The sequence below is a fragment of the Ambystoma mexicanum genome, chromosome 2p (assembly GCF_040938575.1).
Source record: "Ambystoma mexicanum isolate Mex_15411 chromosome 2p, UKY_AmexF1_1, whole genome shotgun sequence".
NCBI lineage: Eukaryota > Metazoa > Chordata > Amphibia > Caudata > Ambystomatidae > Ambystoma > Ambystoma mexicanum.
In genome coordinates, this window is record NC_090923.1 from 483,431,774 (window position 1) to 483,454,723 (window position 22,950).

Sequence of the window (22,950 nt, forward strand, 5' to 3'; positions counted from 1 at the left end):
AAATGTGGACTGGGCCCTGCCATGCATCATAGCTACTGCGTGCTGAAAGCTGCCCGTCCCAAGGTATTACAGGACTGAAACAAGCTTGACGAGTGGGGGCACAGCGGTGCTAATGGCAATCCTGCTCCCAATGTCCCCTTGAATTGTGCTCAGCAACTGTGATGGTAGCCCTGTCCAGCCTGTACTCTGCTACCAACTGGCCATCAGTCATGGCCGAAGGTGATGGCCTGGCCCTGGGAATGGCTGCATGCCTTGCTGAGGCTGGTCTTCTATTACCCACCCTACCCCCCTGCACCCCCCACCCCCGGCTCCCTGTGCCCTGGGCTTGTTGTCAAGCCTCTGTAGCTCCAGACGCAGCATGTAGAAATCCATGTCAAAGCTCCCTGCTCCAAATGGTATCATGGTATTGGGAAGTATTTTGGGCCTGAGTGGGTCTTTTGTGCATTGTTTGCACCTGTGGCTTTATTTCTCTCACCTGGTTTCATTTACCTCCAGCAGGTGGCCAGGGGTATTTCCAGCGCCATTAGCGCTGGTACTGTACTTATGATAGGTCTGTGATATTGCTGTGTGTTGTCCGCGCTATTACAGCCGGCTGTAATAGCGCCGGCTGGATAACAGTCGGGGTACGAGAGAGCAGTATTGGCATCGCCAATACCGTTCCCGCCGGATTTAAGGGCTACCGCACAACTCGTGATGAGGCCCATAGTGTTTCAGCTTTTATTTGGATCATATATCTGCTACAATTTCTTTGTACTAAGCTACAGCCCTCTCTCCCTCCTAAGACAAGCCTGGCTGCTCTGTCCATGCTACCAAAACATTCTCAGGTGCTACAGCCTTGTATTAAGTGTGAAGCTTATGTACCGCCTCAGATACGGTTTTTATGAAGTCTGGGTAGGACTTTAGAAAACTGTGCTAACTGTCTGCAAACGGTGATCATCACTGGAACTCTCCTTCCATCCTGTGAATTGTCCTGAAGGGCTCTGCATGGTTGAAGTCTGCATTTCTTAATCGACTGGGCTTGCATTTTGAAGTTGCACCCAAACGAATGAAGCCTCACATCTGCAACACTTGGACACCTCTCACCCGAAGAAAGGATGGAAGACTGTGCTCCCAGCGACCCCCCCGCCCCCCAGATGACCCAGCGTGATTCCTAGGAAAATCATTCCGGGGTTAGTAAGCATGCCTGTGCGTGCCCCCTCCCCCCAACTTCGCTGTTCTCCATAGCATAACATTGGGTGCAAAGCCTTTTATCTCCAATTTCCCTCTTAATTACCTTTGGTCATTGCATGTGGGTCGGGTTTCGTGCACATGGGATTAGCCTTGGGTCTGGAAGAGAATTTACCTGTCTTCTGGTAAATTGTTACTGAACTTTTGAATGGTTTGAAACTATTCTGAAAAACCACCACAAGTCAATTGTATCCCTTTAGAGAACCCATACCTGCTAGAAACCTTGTGTTGGAACCTGTCACTTTTGGCACTCGGCCCCATACATCTTAGGGTTGGACTTCTAAAGTATAAGGAATTGAACCTGTGACTGGTTCTCATCATTTTATCTACATCTGCATTACTTACCTGTTTCACATGGTTAGTTTAATAATGTATTGTAGTTGAACCTACTGGTGAATGTATGTTTGTTTTGTATAGTATTCTGTGATATTACTACCTGCTAGTTTGTGTTCTAAAGGCCTGAATAAGTATTTGGCTGTCTACGCTGAATTATTGTGTTATTCTGGGTGGACTCTTTGAGGGCCCCTGACCTCACCCATTCTCCTGAGACTAAGCCTTGACCGCTCTCCACTCTAACTTGTTTGGGTTTTGGTAAACTGAGTCCCCCTGTTCACCATAACTAAGGTGGCCTCCTAAAATAGCCGAGGAATGGCTGCATGTTACTGATAGCAAGTGTTCAACATTGCTTTCTACGTCTTACTGGCAGTTACAAATAATGACTTGCAAGGTTTCTATAGCCTTCAATCACATTTATGAAGGCTGAGCTTGTCCTCCAGCATAGAGTCCCACATACAGTCACAGGTTAACGGATGGCAGCTGGGCCCAGCCAAAGAGTGACAGAGAAGCTATGTTAGGTTATTGTGATTTATTACCGCACACCGCAGCCATGTTCATGATCTCCAGGCACTTTGGCAGAACTGATGAGGAAGTAGGACTCAGAAGGGATTTGCTATCGAGAGGGAAAGCGCAGAAGAGCTTTGTTGTGCTTTGTTGTGCTATTGGTAGCTTCAGTTTGTAAAAAACTGTCACCATGTGTTTGGTTTGCTTTTGGTTGCTAAGAGTTTGGCAGTGTTTTGATGTATGAGTGTATATGGGGCAGTTTGTGTGTTTGTGGTTTAGATTTCTGTAGTGTGTTGTGTTTAGTTGGGTGTTGCACAGTGTATGCAGTTTGTGGTGGTTTCAGGTTTCTGCAGTGGTAGAGGTATGTGTGTGTTTTGTTTGGTGGTTTAAAGTGAGTAGGTAGGATATTGTCTCTAGTAGGGTTAGTGATGAGTGGTCTGTGCCCTTTTCAGTTATGTGATTTTTCTGGGTTCATATCCTTGTATCCTTGTATGCTGGTTAGCATTACAATGCTTCATTTCATTGGGGCACTCAGGTTTCCTTTGTTTTGTTATTGGTTGTTACTCCTAATTAGCTCGGTGAGCTAAAGAGCCTTTTTTGTAGTACTTTTCGGAAATTTAGGTTCTCTTCTGTTGTTCGTATTTCCTTCAGGAGTGAGTTCCAAAGTTTTGCCTAGATGCTGGAGAATGTTGATCCACCATGTCTCCACTTCGAGTATTGTTTTGATTAAAGGCGAATGTCATTGCTGGACCTCCATGTTCGATTTGGTTTGTAGATGGAGATTTTTTCCTGCATGAACTACGCTCCTTAGCCGCGGATTGCTCTGTGGGTTATTCAGAGCGTTTTGAATGGAATTATTTTTTTTACTGATGGCAATGTAAGGTTCCCAGTGAGTCTGAGGAGTAGTCTTGCTGCTGCGTTCTGCATTTGCTGTGATTTTTCTTTGGTGAGGTGGTCTAGCATTTCGATATAGATGCTATTGGTCTAGTCTATTTTTGACATGACGAGTGTTTTATCTCCTCACCATCTCCGGTTCCGGAAGCACCTCAAGACCTTACTCTTTTTTTCTGCCTTCGCTCCCCCTCTCCCATGCTGATCTGTTCTCTCTTGGCACCGTGCACCTGGCCACCCTTTGTCCTCCGGGCCCAGGTACCTGCTCACCCTGCCACCCTCCCACACTGCCTACGGCCCACCACTTGCACTAGGGTCTGTATCTGTACCCATACACCCCCCCCCCCTTTTCTTCCTGCACTTATCAGACGTACCCTGTCTGCTGCCTTAAACCTAGCACTTGCAAATTGCTGGCTGCACTACCACTGTTTGTTGCCTTTATTATTTATTTATTATTTATCTGTTTCTCCTTTGCGTCGCACTTTCCACTTCTCCCCCCTTCCATGCACTTTTCCCCTCCCCCTCTCCCATGCACTTGCGCGCTCTCAATGTCACTGGGCCTAGTAAGATTGTTGTTTTGGTCTCCCCTGTCCCCTTCCTTGCCTTGCTGCGCTCCGAAACACTTGTGTACGAGTGCGATAGAAATAAAATATCAATATCAATTTTATGGTTCCATGTGATACTGAATCTTCTTTTACCCAAAAACGGTAATACCGAACAAAACGGTAATACCGAACAAATGTTGCTGACATTTATTATCGTTTTTTGTTTTTGGGGTGGGTACACCCTGTTCTTTCCTATCTATTTCTCCTCCTCCCTGCCTGTTTTACTCTATCTATTTTTTAAAAATATATTTTGTTCCCCTACATTTGTTTCGGAGGTCTCTGCCTCCTCACTTCTCGCGGCATCCCGGCCTGTCTTTAAGTTGGCGGCTCACCGGAACTCGAGGCTGCATCATAGTGCGGCGGCAGCGCACTGCTTGGTGGCTCTGGCGTTTGTCGCTGCAGTCTTTTTTACCCCCTGGTCTGCTTTGTACTCCCGCCGGGCCTAGCTATGCTGCTGCAGGTACAGAGCTTGTTATGGCACGCCTTTAGCTGTTGGCAGCCATCTTGGAATCCCTTCTGCTCTATCTTAACCTGGTAGGCCTGTTTGCCATGATTATGTATCAGGATTTATGGATTGCCACTATAATCAGTGTTCTGGACCTCAAGGCCATATTTCCATACCAACTCTGATTCAGAAGCAAGTCTGGTCTCCTGGGGTGGTGACAACACTAGACCTGTAAGCACCAGTTGGTGTTTTCGTACTCCAATGGTGACTTTGGCACTACTACAGAGATCAAAGCCGATCGTTTCGGCTGTAGCCATCGTAGCAGCCGAGGATTTGGGAGTTAGTTTGCTAAACGTCAGGGTCCTCCAACTTTTGTCGGTTGGGCACGATCCCACTCTAACACCATATGTGGTAGGTCAGAAGGAGGAGGAGAACCAAATGGTGGCATATTGTATCAAGCTTTTTATTTAAATTATAAAGAGAAGGCCTGCCTATCCCTAACCAGAAAGGGTTTGCCTTACCTAACACAAAACTAACTAGGGTGCTCGTCATCAGTGGTGTTGTCCAAATCCATAGTCTGTCCTTTGTCCAATAACTACCCTATGCTGACCCTACCACTAGTCAAAAGGTCCAGGAGAATGACTCCCTTCTCCTGGAGAGGTGTCTCTAGCCTCAATAGTCTATCTTCAGATAGTTCCTTGTGATTCCATGAATCAGTTTCATTAGTTCTTCAAGGGGGATCTTCCACCTGCTTGGTGTCCCCTTTCGTTCTTTACACAAAGTTAAAGATCCATGTTTTGTCAAGTTGGGGTCCTGACCCCTTTTCCTTTGGGATTCTTGCAGTTTCTCTTTCCTACTTTCCACCCTGGGTTTGACTTTCAACTACTCCCTTGAAATAATAGATTGTATTCTTCACTCTATTTTCGACTTTCACACTCACTGGGACAAGTATCTTGAGTCCCTTTTGTACTCTTCTCTTCCTTTAATATGTTAGCAGGTAATGGCGCTCCATCTCCTGACTTCGTGACTGCAGCACCTCTGCACTGTTTCTACACCATTTGGAGGTAAGAGACCTAACCTTGCTGAAAAGCCTTTGCACGTTGCTGCTTTTAAAACCTGCAAATATTGATGTTCCTGTGACGTGCGTGCCGCAACACGCATTGCGAGCGCTTTGTTTGGGGAGGGGCCTGCCTATCTCCCCTTGCTCTACCTGCATCAGGGCTGCACAGGCACAAGTATTCTCTGATGATTGCTCTTTATTTTCAACTTTCTGGTTGGCTGGTGCCTGCCCTTTCATGATGGCTGCCCTCTCATAGGGCCTGAAGCCATCCCCTTTGCCTGGGCCTTTTCACCACCCTGTTTGGCTGTCTGCTGGGATCTAAACCAACCAGTTCGACCGGGAGGCGGGAGCCGGCCTGGGCCAATCGAAGGCCCGCATCTAAGGACCCTGTCTGCTCCCTGTCCGCTGCCTGGGTGCTCCGGGTGGTCCTCTTACACCCCCACCAGCACAATGTGACTGGTGCTCCTGCCGGTGGCAGAACTTACTGAACACCTTCACTTCAACGTGGTTAGTTGCCTCTTCCTGATAACCCTCATCTTCCCGTAGTGGATTCCTGACATTGTGATTCCGATGCAGGTCTACTCCTCCTTTGAATGCCTTGTTTGTAGGCTTTCTCTCTCGCGCGGCCACTCTCATTATTGCTACTATCGGCCACCTGGTTCGAATACCTCTTTCCTCTCTGAGCGGGCTGACCCCTCCTGGCCTCGACCACTCAACTCCTCCTCCTTGGTGACCTCAATATCCACCTGGATGTTTCCTGTCCCTCCTCTGTACTCTTTTGTGACCTCTGCGACTCGCTCTCTATTCTTCCCTTTGGTCCGACTCACTCTGCAGGGCACACTTTGGATGTTCTCATCTCCTCTGACTTCCCCCTCTCTAACCCCCTCACTATTCGACTCTCATGGAGCGATCACTCTCTCCTCTCCTCCCATTTCTCTCTCTCTCTCTCTTTACCCCACAGGCCAAGCCTACTCCAACAGTGCCACCTACCTTCTCGGTCATCCAGCCCATGAAGCGCGTGTCAGTTGAGGCTTTCGCTGCCACTTCCTCTCCCCCTCCTCCACCTCCGGCTGACTCCCATCCTGACACTGCCCTTTCTAAGCTCCCCTCTGCTAGCTCTAATACTCTTGACGCTCTTGCCCCTATCATGAGGATCCGCTTGAAGCCCAAAGCCAAGTGCAACTTTTGGTACAATTCTGACCTAGTTACCCTGAACCGCAAGTGTAGGGTTGCTGGGAGGAAATGGCAGGCTTTTTGTACACCCTCTGACAAATTGTCCTGCCGCCTGCTCCAAAGGCAATACCGGCTCTCCGTCCGTACTAAGAAGAGAGCCCATATCCAAGCTCGTGTTTCTGCGGCATCTAACAACTCGGGCGAACTCTTTAAAATCTGCAAAGAGCTAGCCAATCCTGCTGCAGTCTCTACCTCTCCTTTCCCCTCCCAGGCCCTCTGCACAGCCCTGGCCTCTCATTTCATTTCGAAAACCCAGGATATCCTGTCCACCCTCTCGTCCTCTCCCCCTTTTCTCTCGGCTCCTCTCCTCTCACTCCTCTACCTCTGGCCCCCCTGCAGCCACCTCTCCACCCTCTTTCTCCTCTTTTCCTCTGTTCTCCCCAACAAGATTTCCAGACAAGTTCGATCTATGAATGTCTCGTCAAAACAGGTTCTTCCATGTTCCTCCAAAACCATCAAGGACCACATTGACATCCTAGCTCCTGTTCTGGCCGACTTCTGCAACCACTCCTTTGCCTCTGGAGCCTTCCCCTTCCCCCTGAAGCACACTCCTCTGCACCCTCTTCTCAAGAAACCCACAGCTGACCTAACTACCGCCCAATCTCTATCACTCCTTTCCTGGGCAAACTCCTACAAAAGCTGGCCATCTCCCAGCTTAATCTTCACACTGATTCTGTTGGCTGTCTCCACGACCATCAGTCTGGCTTCAAAGCAGCCAGAAGCACAGAAACTTCTCTCCTGAACATCCGTGAAGATCTGCTTTCCAACCTTGACTCTAATATCCCATCTGTCGTTATTCTACTCGATCTCTCTTCTGCCTTTGACACAGTCATGTTAGGCAGAAACCTATGCAGTTCCCTCTGGGACCACTGCAAAAGATTTAAGACTACAGGTGTTTGGCAGTAAACCCACTTGGTAGCAGTCTGTACCACCCAGATTTACCTGGTAGCTGTGGCTGAGCAGTCAGACTTCCCTCAAGAAGAGTTAGGCAGTATACAGAGCATACATAATAGGTACAGAGGCACAGTAGTACAAGCAAACACTGACCAGAGCTAGGTGTAAAAGTATATAATTATTTATTTAAAAGACACACTCATAAATTACACTAGCACAGAAAAGGTAAGTAAGTCAAAACACAGTCACTATTACTTATATGTACATCCCTAGTTATTTGTTGGACAAGTCTAAGTTAACACCACTTATTTCCAAACCGAGGTGAGCGCTTAACGTTAGATGGCACTCCAACAAGTTAGTTAAAAAGGGAGGCAAAAGAAGTGAAAACAGCAAGGCAAAACACTTTTCAGAGATTCACAGTGAGTGTAGAAAGGCAGTCTATTGAGGAGCAAGGAAGTTTGGTTGCCAGGCCCACTCTAGGGAAAGCCAGGCAAAAAGATGCCCAAGATCACACAATGTCACAAGTCTTTACAGGTGAGTAGAAAAGGTTTTACCAAGTTTAGAAAAGTTTAGTTAGGGTATCCCAGGCTTACCCAGGGTCGAGAGCCGAGGGCTAAATCTACCCCGTACAATCGGTGGCAAGGGAAGCCGGGCGTAACACGGTACCTTTTTAAAATGGAAAGGATCCTCCAGCGGTGGCAGTTGTTCCTGGTAGTGGGTGCAAGTCGCGGCGTCGTCCAGAGTAGGAGAAGATCTCGTCGTGGAGGAAAGCTGAAGGCCGTTGCACTACCAGGGAAGAAACCAGCCGTGGAGTTTTTCCGGTTAAAAGGAGGTTACACCTCTTTCGCGGTTGAGGTAAAAAGTAGTATCCCGGTTGCCGGGGTGCTGGGCACAGGCAAGGTGGCCATGAGATGCTTCAGGGCGGCGAAAAGAAGGCAGAAACTGGTTGTCCCCACCAGTCAAGGGAAGAAGACTCTCCAGGCGGGTGATCTCCTCTGTCGTTGGGAAAAGTGGTGAGACGGTTCCGCAGGGCTCCACCGGTGGTGTCGTCTTGGCAGGTCGGCTCGGCTTCTCCCTCTTCGGCTTCTTAGGTCCTGTGGCGACTTCTGAAGAACCAGTCCCAAAAACCCTGCTTTTATGCAGCAAACCCCCATTCGTACAGCCTAGCTGTCACTCAAACATGCTAAGTGGTGAGCGGGGTGGCTCACCACTTGGGCCAATCACACCAGAGTGCGACATGAGTTGGCAAGGCAACTCAGTCCAGGGTGCCTAAACCCCCTCCCACACCCCCTGTGGTACCCAGACAGAATGGCACCACTTTGGAGGGCTTCTGTGCAGAAGCCCGCCAAAAGTGGAACAAAGGCTCGACTCGGGTTCAGGGTTACTGAAGCGAACCTAGACGCCATTTTGGCGGCGAGTTCTGGCAAAAAATCCCAACCAGTGAATTTATATTAAATAAATAAACCGGCGGTATCTTTAACATTGCACCAAAAAGTGGTGCATTAAAATCAATGGGAAATCCCATTGGGAAATATTCTGGTGGAATATTTCCGTGGTATCCACTGCGGCAAGGGGGGACGGGACAGTACCCCCTCGACAACAGACCCAGGGGCAATCTAATTGCCCCTACCAGTACTTCCACAGTATGATGGTTTGGACTGGTTAAGTTCCTAAGTTAAGACTAGTAAAGTCAATGGTGACTTTACACACCCAGGGAGACAGTAGTCAGTCCCAGGGTGTGGAGTCTATGTTTGGGGGTCTCTGACACCCCTGTGTTACTGCACTGAGGGTGCTGTGTAACACACATTCAAAAACCAATGATAGCCTATGGGGAAAAAATACCCCATAGCCCATAAGCACATAGCAAGTCACAGAAACACTCTCGTCATGCCCAAGAGTGAGGGTAAAAGAGTCTCCCCCTTGGCAGGAGAAAAAAATAAACCCCAAAAATCCAGCAAAGCTGCTGGGGGACTCGCTAGGTTGGGAAATTCAGCCTAAACAGAGAATTCTCCCTAACAAGTCAACCATGTCATCCTGCTCAAATGCCTCTGCGATAACCTGGGTATCACTGATCCGGCCCTGGCCTGGCTGACCTCTTTCCTCTCTAACCGACCCTCCCAGGTCCAACTTGGGTCCTTCCTTTCCTCTATTTCACTTTCTACTTGTGGTGTTCCCCAGGGGTCTAACCTCTGTCCCTGGCTTTTCACTTGGCACCCCTCACCCACCGCATTGCTGCTCTCTACTCCAATTTACAGTGCTATGCGGATGACACCCAGCTCGTTTTTCAGCTCCCCTCTACCACCTCCTCTCCCATCTGACTGTCTGTCTGCAATCCAGCAGTGGTGTGCCGCCAACAACCTCTGCCTTAACGCCAGCAAGACAGAAATCCTCCTCATTGGCTCACCTGCACTTTCCTGTCACTCTCTGGCCGGCCTCTCTTGGCCCTCTTCCTGCTCCCATCTGAGAGGCCAAGAACCTCTGGGTCATCTTCGACTCCATGCTTTCCTTTTCTCCACACATCTCTGCCGTCTGTAAAACTACCAACTGCACCTCCTCAGAGGTATTCTTCCTTTCCTCTCCTTCCCCATGAAGCTCACTGTTTCTCTCTAGGCTGGACTATTGCAACAGCCTCTTTCTAAATCTGCCTGCAACTACTCTCCGCCCTCTGCAGATCATCGAGAACAGGACTGCGAGACTTGTCCTTTGCCTCAAGCCCAGGGATCGTATCTCTTCAGCCCTGAAATCTCTGGTTCCCAGTGGCTGCAAGGATCAAATTCAAGACCCTTTGCATTGTCCACAAGGCCTTCTGGGGCCTGGGTCCGCAATACCTTCAAGTCTACCTTCCTACTCGAGCTCTCCGCTCCTCCAACTCCCTCGGGGTCCGTCGCTTCTCCAAGCAACGAGTTGGGGGTAGATCTCTTCGGCTGGGGCTTCCCTCTGCAACAGCCTCCTGCCTCTCTGAAACGAGGAGAACCATCTTCGGTTCCGGAAGCAACTCGAGACCTTCATCATTGCTTCTGCCTTCGCTCTTCCTCTTCACTGCTGATCTCTGCTTCGACATCGGGCACCTGGCTACCCTCTGATTTCGGACCCAGATCCCTGCCCCCCCAGACACTTACCTGAACTGCCTCTTGGCATCCCTTGCACTTGGGTCTGTATCTGCAACCCTACAGTCCCCTTCCTGCACTTATTAGACCACCGTTGTCTGCTACTTATTCTTGCGCTTACCACCTGCTGGCCACACTAACTGTTGTTGTTTGATCTCGTGTTAGCACTTTCCATTCCTCCCCTATCTCTTGCACTCTCCCCCTCCCCTCTCCCCTGCACTTGTGCGTTTTCAATGTCACTGGGCCTAGTAAGAATGTTGTTTTTGTTCTCCCTGATCCCCCTCCCTTGCCTCGTTGCGCTCTGAAACGCTTGTGGATGGGCGCGATCTAAATAAAATATAATATCCATCATATGGGGCGAGTATGTGGACTCTGTGCTTTTCCTTTTCTTTAGCGCCTTTACTGTTACTGGGATGAGTCTGACGAGTCCCTTTGTATTCATCACTTGCTTTGAGGTATTCACAACTACTGGTTATGAGTATGAGGAGGTCCCTTGGTATTCTTCCTGTATGTGCCCCTCCCGGGTCTCCCGTCCCTCCCGTTACCTCCTTTCTGTCGGGTTGAGTTCCTGGTTCTTCCTGTGGGGTTGGGCTTGCTCTGCTGCTCCAAACTCTCTTTCCTTTTTCTTTGTCCTTTGATCCGCGTCTCTGCAGAGCCCTTTTCACTGCGGTCTCAGCGTTGTTTGAAGATCACACGGTCAACCTCTTCTGGGTTCCACCACCGCCTTGAGTGGCCTTGCTCATACATGGGTCTGCTACCTGCCACCTCAGTTCCTCCTTCTCCTCGCGTTTGCCAGCATCCTCTCGACCGAAGACCTTCCGGACTCCCCTGGATTCTCTCTCTCTCCAGGCTTGAAACTCCCACGCTTCACCAACATTGTACGTTGGTCCTTCTTTCCTTTTAATTGGGAAGCGCTGGGCCCTCCCCAGTGTAGTCGCGTAGTCCTTTGTCTCTGTTCCCTGAGCATTCTTTACTAATCCCTCAATCTTCTTCATCCCAGTATGGTTGGCTTCCAAACACTGTAATCTTCATTTCTTGCATACTCCTCTTCTTCTAAGTATGTCTGTCTCTCTGTTGGTTATTTTATGGAATGTTACAATAACAAATAGTGACTGGTTTGGGATGGTTCTACTGAGGCTCTGATGTTGTTAGTGGTTCCTCTGTATATTTTACAACACTGTCAAGCCACTAGCTGTGACTTTCGGCTGCGTCTACTGTATATGTTCCCCCAACATGTTTCTTTAATCCCACTGCCGTTGCCTCTATACATGTCTTTCGGCCCTGGCTAATCAGAACAGCCCCCACTCTATATCTTAAAATGCTACCGGGCCACTACCAATGTCCATTGTATATGTTCCACCAATATTTTGTATTACACCCATTAGGTGGCCACCGCCTTTGGCCGTGCCCACTTTCCACCCCCCACCTCACTGTAGCTGTCCAAATACTTTTTTTTTTTTTCTATATTCCCCTTTTTAAAAAACCTTTCCCCAATAACCGCGTTTATAATAGCACTGTACTACAGATAGCTGTGGTTATCGGTAAAAACGATGAAATAAAATATGTTCCTGCCCTCCCAGTCACTCAGCAGGTGCCCCATCATCCTGGCATGCTCCCCCCCCCACTCTCCTAAACACATGCTTCCCTCCTTAGCCCTCTCCCATGCCCCCAACCCTTGTTGTTCCGTATGAAGTGCTTTTATTCCCGATCTTTTCTTTTGTAGCCGCGGCTATCCCACTGAATAACCGCGGCTGCGAGAAAACATTTGTGCTCTTAACCTGGCCGTTTGCCCCCCCCCCTCCAAATACTCTATTTCACATGGTGGCCTCTTCCCCCTAGCCTCCTACCTCTACCCTAATGCCATTGCATTGTTTTTCCGCCTCCAAATGGCATTTTTGCCTTTTCGTTTTTAGGTAGCCACCGGCATAACTTATCTGCCGCATTGAACAAAAATAAATAGCGGCTTTTTCTTTTCTGAAAGGCTTTCTGCTGCAAGGCACCCGGGGAGATATAGCTATAATTATTGGTGAATCGAGCACCCCCTTTTATATCAAATATTTTAAAAACTACTGGATAGAAATTGAGTCAACCCTGCATGACCAAGTGTTTTGTACTTGGTTCAATTCCATCCAGTGGTTTTTCGCTGTGCTCTTGAGCATACATTTGACTTTTTCCTCTTTGGGAAATGAATGGGGTCTAGGCCGAAACTGCATTTTTTTCTTTGTTAATAAATTCTTTATTTTTTAACTGATTGTTACAAAAATGTCCAGTCTTTGCATACATACATTTGTTTGGTGAAATTTGTGCTTTGCATTTAAAATACAGTTGTGTTCGTATAGGAAAACCATAAGCTACGCAACCACAGAGGTGATAGTAGGCACACATGGTCCCTCGTTCATTCGGTTGTAGCACCTAACCTACTTGCAGCATCTGTCTACTGTCCCCTGCTTTTATTGCTGCTCTGTTTGCCCCTAGGCCTCCACTTTGCTTCATTGAGGAAAAAATAACCTCTGCACAGGAAATGCTGAACAGTCAATAAGGACAATAAAGGTTCCCAGCCTACTACAAAAGCAGAATCGTGGTGTCAAAAGCTAGCACAGAATGTGCATCTTGTCACAGGAAGCGCTGAAAGAATGAACGCCTTCACTGCTGCTTCACACTGCTGCTTCACACTTCACCTTCACACTTCACCATGGTATGATGGGAAGAACACATACCGAGTGATCGCCTCGGGCCCTCCTACTTCACCCATCATCCCTGAACAGTACTGGAAAATAGAGAAAGTAGACTCCTCCCAAGCTACCGTGCCCTTCTGATTGAACCGTAATGTCCTCTTCTCTCCCTAATGTAGCATGTTCTGTTTTTCTAGCCGCCTGCTCCACATTGTCAACCCCCTCATCATGCTGCTTAGCGGGGACATCCCACAACTGCGCCTCCCCAGACGCAGGCACCCCCCTGACCCTGCGGGGGCCACATGCATCCCTCCCATGGACCCCCCCCCCCCTCCCGCCACACCCTGCCAAGACCTCCAGGAGTTTCCCTGGAATAAAAAGGCAAGACCAGTTTTCAAGGTGGAAGTCACAATGCTGCAACAAGCTTCATTGCATAAAGCCAAGGAGTTATCTTACAGGTGATCTGTTTCTCCACCACACCGCAGGATATTCTACGCCGGGTGTGGCTTCTTAAGAACCCCCACCGTCGGTGTCCTGAGGACCCTGCCGGGTAAGACCGTCCCTCCATAAACATTTCCCTCTCTACCCATGGCAATTTCTTTGTTTACTTTTCACAGTACGCTTTCCCCAGATACTTTTTTTGGTGCCTTTATTCACAGTACACATTTCCTAGACACTTTTATTCTGTGCCTTTTTTCACAGTACACGGTCTTCTACTCTTCATTTCCGTTCCCAATTTCACGTACCTTCTTTCATTCTAATTTCTATTCCCTTGTTCTACCCGTCTGCATTCTAATTCTAGCGCTTAGTGTTCACGATTTCCCTTGTATTTACTATTCCCTTGTACTGTCTAGTATGCTACTATTCTAATTAAATTCCCAGTTCTTGATTTCCCATCCTACCCGTCTTCATTGATCTTACTTCCGTTCTAATTCGAAACCTATCCTTCTCCCCCCGCCCCCACCCAGGCCCCTTCCCCACATTTAGCACCCCCACCCTTCTTTCCCGAGTCTCTTACCCCACCCTCCAGCCCCCCCCTTTAGTTTTCTTCCATCTCCCCGCCCCTTGCTTTCATATTCCGTTCTATCTATTCCACAAGTTGCCTGCCCCTTCCCCTATCTCGTCCCCCCCCCCCCGTTCCAGCCATCATCCCCCCAGCAAGTTATTGCTGCTTTGTCTGATAATTTTCTTTAATGTGCCTTCCTGTTTATCTATTAAAAGGATGAGCATTTCTAAATCCGGAAGACTTTTTTTAATGCTCTGTGCGGGTGGGTATGTGTTACTCTTTGGGTGTGATAGCTTTTCCTCAAAATACCTACGTGCCCCTGTAAGGAGACACCTGTGATGGCCTTGCCACAAATATTACCCCGGTTTGCTCGTGATATACACTGCTTTAAATTCTTCCTGGTTCTTTAGTGAGATTTTCCTGTTGCCTAGATAGAGTGGAGGGAAAGGGGGTTTGATCATGTTAACTAAGGGCTAATAGTACTGGAGTTACTTTTGTGAGTATACTGCCTAGTTACTGTTACTTTCTTGGTCTCTTCTACATTTGGAACAATTCCATAACATGGACTAAGTCAGGCACACGTTCGCACTACTATTAGTATACAATTCTGTAGGCCAAGCAATTTCAGAAAAACTGTGCAAACTATGAGGCAACACTGAAGGTGAAATCGAACGTAAGGTTTATAATAAACATGTGGAGTAGCCATGGTGGCTGCTTTTAAGATGTCAAAGGGCATAGATGGCTGAAGGTCTGTTAAGGCTGCATGTGCACCAAATGTGTGAGTGTTATATGGCTGCTAGAGAAGGATTAAACTGATTGGAGTGTTGCACGATATAAGATACAATGCAATTTGCTACTACTTTGACAAAAAAAGACATTATATGGCACATACAACTTCGTCACACTAAGAGTTATTGAGAGTTAGGAAGGACGATTTGGAAAGAAATTCTCTAGAAAAATGTTCTGCTTTTAGATGGAATATAGAACAACTTCCAGCAAAGAAGGAGGAGGTCTCCAAACAACTTCATATTTCATGAAAGCTAAATATGGGTCCCCAGCCAAGACTGCTAGCAGTTTACTAGTTCAATCCTATGGTGTAAAGCAAGAGCTACCAAAACGTGGCTCTTTGTGTCACCAGTTTAGTATCTGGGCCACAGAATAAACATAATTATGAGAAAACACCCTTATCAAGATTAAGAGGTGAGAACAAATATCCTCGAACTGTGTCCTACATTCATTTTTTGTGTGAAAACAACTGAAGAGTTCTTGTAGGGTCTGTTCTTTGTGCAGAATGTTTAAATGGGATAATGCATTAAAAGGCCAACATGGAAACAAGCAATTTCCCCTGTAATAATGTAACTGTGATGACTTGACCGCAAAATGCCACCATTTGCCCATGCAAGAATGTATAAGGTCTTAAAGGAATGGTTCGGTCAGAAAATATTTTTCTCCCTATGGTTCGGCCATGTGTTTTTAACCATAATTCGATCAATCGTACAAACATTTCCTATGCACCATACCCGAGTTTTCGTCTCTTGAACACAAGCGAAATCAGGCAGCAGGGCACGGCCATCTTGTGAAAATCTTATCGCTTGCCGCATCGCCCTGGGTGACCTGCGTTTGCGGCACTAAATCATATCCCCCGCCCCCGAGTCTGAAATCACTAGATGCGTACCGCCCATTTCACAACGCCAAAGCACGTCTCGTGTCAACATTCTCTGCGCCTTAGCTAGTGACGTGTCGCCATGGAAACAGCAGGAAGCCTCTTTCCTCGAAGTATAAACTGAGCGTTTCACAACACACAACAGCAGATTTTCTTTTACATTCCTCTCGTGGTATTTCTTTGAGTATTCTGTGACTCGTTTCTGTGCCCTGGTCAGCTACCTTCGTTGCTTGTAGCCCGTTTGAACAGATACCAGTACGTCCGCTATAAATTATTTTCGTTTCTTTACCACACAATGGCAACAATAATGCCCTACCTGTACGAGCCCGAGTATTCAGAGGAGGAATTACTGGAAAGAGCAAGCTCTGTAAACAATGAGGATTTGGACAACAGTTGGGCGGACGTTTCAACAGATGAAGAGCCTGGGCTTAGTCGCATGGACGTTGTTTCCACCTGGTGTAACTGCAACCGGTGCGCGATAATGCCAACCGAGGTGTAGAACTGCTGCTGCCTAGAAAACTCTGGATGCTTGTCCTACATATCGCAAGGCGATCCACAGCCGCAATGCGTTACCGAGCTGCCAGACTTCACGGCAGTCTGTCTCACACGGTCCGTGTTGAGGATTTTGATGGTGCTTATGCACGACCTTTGCGCAACAGTTCACCCTCGTAACCCAAGTAACGAGTAAGTATAGTCTGGTTGTGATGTCAGTTAGACCACTACTATTTCACGGTTGTTCCCTATATTCTCGTAACTTCAAGATATCATTGTCCTATCCGTTTAGCCTTGCATTTCTCTAGTAATAGTCACATAAAAGTCGTTTAATATTGTGCAGTGTCTAGTTAGCATTTGTCCTGGCAAAAATGCCATTGCATACAACAATTATCATTGACAACTAAGGTTTAATACTTATCTTGGTCATTTAAAAACAGATTGTATCTCTCTTTCATAGGTGGTACCGGCTGGTGGCCTATCGTTCGTACACATGGTGGTTTCATGGGAGGCTTGGACACCGCGTTCGAGTAATACCCGCCTGTGTCGTTGGCGCCATTAGACACACTTTCCCCAGTGACAGTGGTCAGTACAGGAGATTTTCCTCGCTGAGCTGCAACCAGACCTTTACAATGTCTAGTACTTTTGTAACATCAAAATAAGAAACCAAATAAAACGTAACATATTTTTTATCAATGGTTGTTTGAGTTTTTAAGTGAATCAAGTGTCTCCATTCAGCAATGTTCCGGTGCCTTGTCTGCACGCCTCCCGGCCCATCCATCCCACCCCCCACTATCAAAGGCAGTTTGCAAGTGGATGTGCGCTGCCATGGGGTGCTGTCAGGGGCGCGAACGGCCAAGGTGCCCTACAACATGTACACTTCAAAAGGTATCCCACACCCAGGGGCCATTGTTCACATGGCCTCCCCAGACCCTGTGTCTCCAGGCAGGCCTCCCCTGAAGCAGGCCGTGCCCCTGCTATGTACATAATACCACAACATATACACGTCATTCATTCACAAACACCCCCCTTTTTGTTCATCTTTTATAAACCATTGGATATTTACCATGAGAACATCTTTGAGCACTGCTAGTCAACTCGTGAACTTGCTACTCTGTGACCGCTTCGAGTGAACTCGTCAGTGTGCTACCTGTAAACATCTTCCTGTTCTCCTGCCACTAATTACTCTGCTTGCTGAATCCAACTGTTGGTCAAGGTAAGGGCATGTATCCTAATCATATCTCCTTCTTTTGTAAATTTATATCTATTCCGAAGTATCGAACTCCGTAGTGCTGTTAATTTGTATCATTGCTATTGACTTGAGTTTCTTTTGTTATGTTATCGATATATCAATTTTTATCATGTCAATTGGCATCGTATTGCATCTTTCGCGGACCGTTTCTATAATATAAGCATGTTTCCTTTTCATGCACAATAGTACATTCAAGGCACAAGTAACATGTTCTGATTTTCAACACATCAATGAATCGTTTCTGCAATTTATCCCATAATACAGCCGCACACGCTGCACTGGTTTTGCTGTGGTGCCCAAATGAACAATGTATGGACCAAATCATTCTTTTTCCATGTTTATGCAAAATAATTTTCTAATAATCTTGACCTTTTATTTTGCAGAATTTACAACAATGCCTGCATGTTCTATTTTCGGTTGCCCTTCGAAGACCCATGACAAATCCGAAGGCATTACAATGCATGTATTCCCTAAGACTGTTAATCGAATAAGAAAATGGGTCAGACGCTGCGGATATCCACCGGAAGAGCTTGAAAGTAGAGCCGAACAAGTCTTGGAGGACAAGAGGGGTCATCGATACCGCATCTGCAGTCTGCACTTCGACCCAGATATGTACGACACATCCTTGTACACAAAGGGGAATGAACTGAGAACAACTCGGAAATTGCTACCGAACGCTATTCCGACTTTATTCGTGAAAATGCCGCCACAGGTGAGTCACGCTTCCGGATTTAGCTTTACGCCTGTATTTTCAGTGTACATGTCACTTACAGTACTTTCCATATTTATGTGATTGAATAGCTGTTGAAATAATAAACATCAGTCCTTGTTTTGTAGAACCCACATAGAAAATAGATTTATGGTGACGGATAACTATGCTAGATTATGCATTTCAATAAGTGTAATTTTCTCGTGTTCAGTCTACTTACATGCCATTTTGTAATGTTGGAAATTCTAAATGGAATAATACTTTCGCTTTACCACTCCATGACTATCCAACGAATATGAAGGATCAAGATTCAACATCCATGTCTTGCCTGGAGTCATCAACCACTTCGAGCGTATATCAGGTAATCTTACCTAGCTATTCTGTTCCAGACTGGTTTTATGAACGGAATTCTAGATAATGTGATCATATTTTCACGACCTATCATTGCATTACACAATGTTTCATTCCTACTTTACTGTTGATATCTACCTTTGTCGTCTTTCCAAATTGTGTGTCCCGTTTCCAATCTTTTCCTCCTTACTAATGCAAGTACTGTGTTTCAGGGAGATGCTGAAGCGTCCACTACAATCATACCATCCCTCGTAGTATATCCGGTGCCAGCGGTATGGGTCTTCATAGCTCAATAGGACGAGATGATCTTCTCATCTTTAAATATCGTGTAATTGTTTTACACAATGTTTCATTCCTACTTTACTGTTGATATGTACCTTTGCCGTCTTTCCAAATTGTGTGTCCCGTTTCCAATCTTTTCCTCCTTGCTAATGCAAGTACTGTGTTTCAGGGAGATGCTGAAGTGTCCTCTACAATTACATTATCCCTTGTAGTTGTTCCGGAACCTGACCTTACAGTTGATCCGGAGCAAGAGGGATGCGTACTGACAGTACCATCTAATGAAAGAAAGTCGGTCTAATTATATGTGTAATGCCAATTACTTATTTTAAATGGATACTATTTTTTGTAGGGATGTATACAAGATCCGTATATTGAACCGGAGGAACGTGGATTTGAGTCGGTGCGCCAGTTTGCTGATATTAGAGTAAAGGTTTCAAAGAAAAGAAATAAAAAGGTTAGTTATAAACACTTTATATTGTTGGCAAGAGTTGTGTGCTAAGGCCCTCATTATATGCTTTTTTTAATGTAAATTGTACAATACTGTATGTTGGATTTAGACTGAACATCCCTTTTCCTATCTGTCCTGTAGTTGCCCGATGGAGTACGGACTATGCAGACACAGACAGCGATACAAATGACAGATGCTGCTTTCCAAACTGTTTTCACCATGGAGGAACTATTCATTGAGGCGCGTCGTGTTCACACTTGAGATGCCTATGTCCAATGGCCAGAAAATGAATTTAATAAGACCGGCGATTCCAGCAAAGTGTTCTTGGACCATTGCTACAATGCGCCTGCTCCGCCAGAGGAAGGTGGAATTGAATTTATAGATGATAGTTTAACATTACTAGATGTGCACTTGACACAATCGACACCCGCCAAAAAAATGCCCCCCAAAAAACAGTCCACATTGATTTTTTTCTCCTATCCATCCTCAAGTAACAGATATTGAAATGACAGAAACTGAAGCATCAACACTGTTGACCGACGAAACAAAGATATTGACTATAGTATGTCCGGTTTGGCTGATATGCCCACAACGGTTCAGTCACAAACAACTGTGTTGCCAGATGACAGTATAATAAAAGAGGGCAAATGCATGGTATTCGAATGCAGCTTGATGGAGATTATAAAGATGCTGAAATGTGTGCTTTCAGTGGGAGGGGAAGTATGTGGAAAGCCATTGGTGAGCGTGACTCGTCTAACACAAGGCAGTAACCTGAAAATACATGCCACCTGTGAAAAGTCACATAAAGCATTTTCATGGTCCGCTCAACCGATGCTGGGGAACCTGCAAGCCGTCAATCTACTGTGTGCTGCAGCTTTACTTTTCAGTGGCTCTAGTTTCACGAAGTTATCCAGTTTCTTTCAGTTTGTGGGATTTCATTTATAAAACGCAATACTACAAATACCAACATGATTATCTATTCACTGCCATTAGTGAAGCTTGGAAAATTGAACAATTGGCTATTCAAAGTACATTCCCCGACAAACGGTTCAGGCTAGCCGGCGATGGACAGTGTGACAGCCCTGCATGTTCTGCTAAGTACTGCACCTACCATCTTCAGGATATGGAAAGTAAGAAAATTGTGAGTTCGGTGGTCGTGCAGGTGTCCCAATGTAAATCCTCGGTGGCCATGGAGAAACTTGGTATTATAAAATCACTGGAAGATCTACAATCGAGGGGAATGCAAATCGACCTCATAGCCACGGACAGACACGTTTCAATAGCCAAGACACTGAGAGAGCAGTATCCAAATATTAAACATCAATTTGATGTATGGCATGTTGCCAAATCAATTAATAAAAAAATCTCGGCTTCAGGGAAAAAAAAAAAAAAAAAAAAATTTGAAAGTATTTCGCAATGGTCCCAGTCTTTCAGCAACCATCTTTGGTGGAGCTCCACAACATGTGATGGGTCTGTGGAAATTCTACTGGAAAAATGGCGGTCACTAATGCACCACTGTTCCAACGTTCACCACTGGACAGAAAACCAACATTTCCACCAATGTGAACATGGCCCTTTGTCCCCAGAGCAGGCATGGAAGAAGTGGTTGATCCCATCTTCACCTACACACAAAGCCCTTGAGGAGATTGTGTTTGATGAAACTCTATCAAGAGATCTGAAGGGACTCACATAATTCTGTCACACAGGAGATTTGGAGGTGTTCCACAATATGTGCCTAAAGTACAGGCCAAAGAGATTGCATTTTGGCATCCTAGGGATGAAATGTAGGACTTAACTTGCGGTATTAGCGCATAACGATAATGTAGGCCGGGAACAATCTAGGACTGCAGGAAACTTAGGGATGCTTCGCTACACTATGGCCTTTACGAAAAGAAGCAAAAAATGGGTTGTCAAACCAGTCTATGAGAAAATGGAATTCGATTTTGTGAAAGATCTTATTGTTAATGTCGTTGAGATGCATACTCAAGGAATCGAGCAAAAATCTGTTCAGAGCAAACATACACTGCCACAAAACATTGCCATGTCCACCCAAAGCAGAGCTTGTTAAATCTTTAAAATCCTGGTTGAAATGATTACCGTCTGTTATTTTATTTTTTTTTTTTGCTGAAAATATTTCTATTAACTGTACAAATAAATTCTATAATATATATAAAGGCCTATCACTAGACACATTTTGACTCATTTTATGTGTAACCTCGACTATAATTTCGGAATAGGGGGCATTCTGTCGTTGGCAATTTTTCCCCTACAGCTCAGCAGCGCGACGAAAAACGAGCAGTGACAGACCCCAATTCCCTGTGCTTCAAAATTCATGTTCTCATGGATGAGTTGACACGGGATGTTGCAAAGTAAGAATGTATGTTTATTTTGAGTGAAGGTCACCAGCTTTGAATTTTTGCTTGGGAGCTGGGAGGCCCACGAGTCCCGCGCACAGTATAAGGTTCTATTGTTGTTGGACCTTGTGAGGCAGTGACCATTCCGAAAGGGATTGAACTGAAGGGGGGGGGTGTAATAACGTTTGATATAATAAGGTTTCCCTTTCCGAAACTGCACCTAGTTAGATATAAATTCAGTTTTTGAGAAATCGTTGACACGAACGGAGGAGTCTGCATTACGGTCTGCATTACGCTTAGACAATGGAAATGCCGACTATAATGTAAGTTTCTCTTTAGACGATTTCATACCAGAACTAGTCGAAATACGAATAGTTGACCGTTACTGCTGGGTGACATTGCACTTGTCCTATCTGTTTGGCATATTGCAATGAAGTGCTAGTACAGCCTTTGTGTGCTGGCTATCTACCGGGCACATTGGCAGGCCAGCATCGAGATGCATGTAGACCACCACTCGTTTCTCCCTGGCTCTACGATAATAAATCATTACATTGTTTTTGCACCTCGAATTCTTGCCCCAGTTTACGCATTACGTTTAGAGCTCAACATTCTCGATCGCACTATCCTCGGAATAATCGTCTACTGAGACACTTTTCGATTTTTATCTTTTGCAAATAGGTACATCGTGCCGTTCTGCGATTGTCATCTATTCCAGACCCCGACCGATGGCTTCTTCAACCACCAGCTGCAGCTACATGTCAATCACTGGATCTACTTGACCGTCTTTTGGGACGACAGACAAGGTCCAATATGTCTGTCCACGGTACCAGCGATTAGGAGCAACATAACCTTTACGGTGGCCTAGTGCCAAGTTGATGCACCAGCCTTGCTATTCACCGAGCGACCGCAGTGCTTCTTTTAGACAAAACGAGAACCCTGTGTACCCAAAAGGAACAGCGCGTGACTCACGATAAACCTTTGCGGATTTATGGAACGAGGGCAAAGAAAAACAGTTCCATTTTCAATGATTAAGTCAGACGCCGAATCCTATTGAACAATTTAATGTGAAATAAATGTACTTTACCAATTAACCGTCTTGCTGTTTCCTTTTAAAGTACAATTTCATATTTCTAATTGTGACGCGCTGCACTGTGAGACGATGTGTGTTTTCCGGGTTCCGCGTCTAGTCGTGTAGGTTACTGGGCGCGTTTGGCCACGCTGACCAGCTACGTCATGGAGAGAGGCGGAGAATATAAATGATTTGGTGATGTCAGGCTCAGGGGCGGTGGATATGATTTAGTGCTGCAAACGCAGGTCACCCAGGACGATGCGGCAAGCGATAAGATTTTCACGAGGGCCGCGCCCTGCTGCCTAATTTCGCTTGTGTTCAAGAGACGAAAATTCGGGTAAGGTGCATAG

At 46.2% G+C, this 22,950-nt stretch overlaps 1 protein-coding gene across 20 annotated transcripts in view; it reads left to right on the forward strand.

The window, feature by feature from the left end:
* Positions 1 to 22,950, forward strand: part of NOL8 (nucleolar protein 8) — a 1,066,580-nt gene that overhangs the window by 125,394 nt on the left and 918,236 nt on the right. The gene's annotated exons all lie outside the window — the stretch shown is intronic.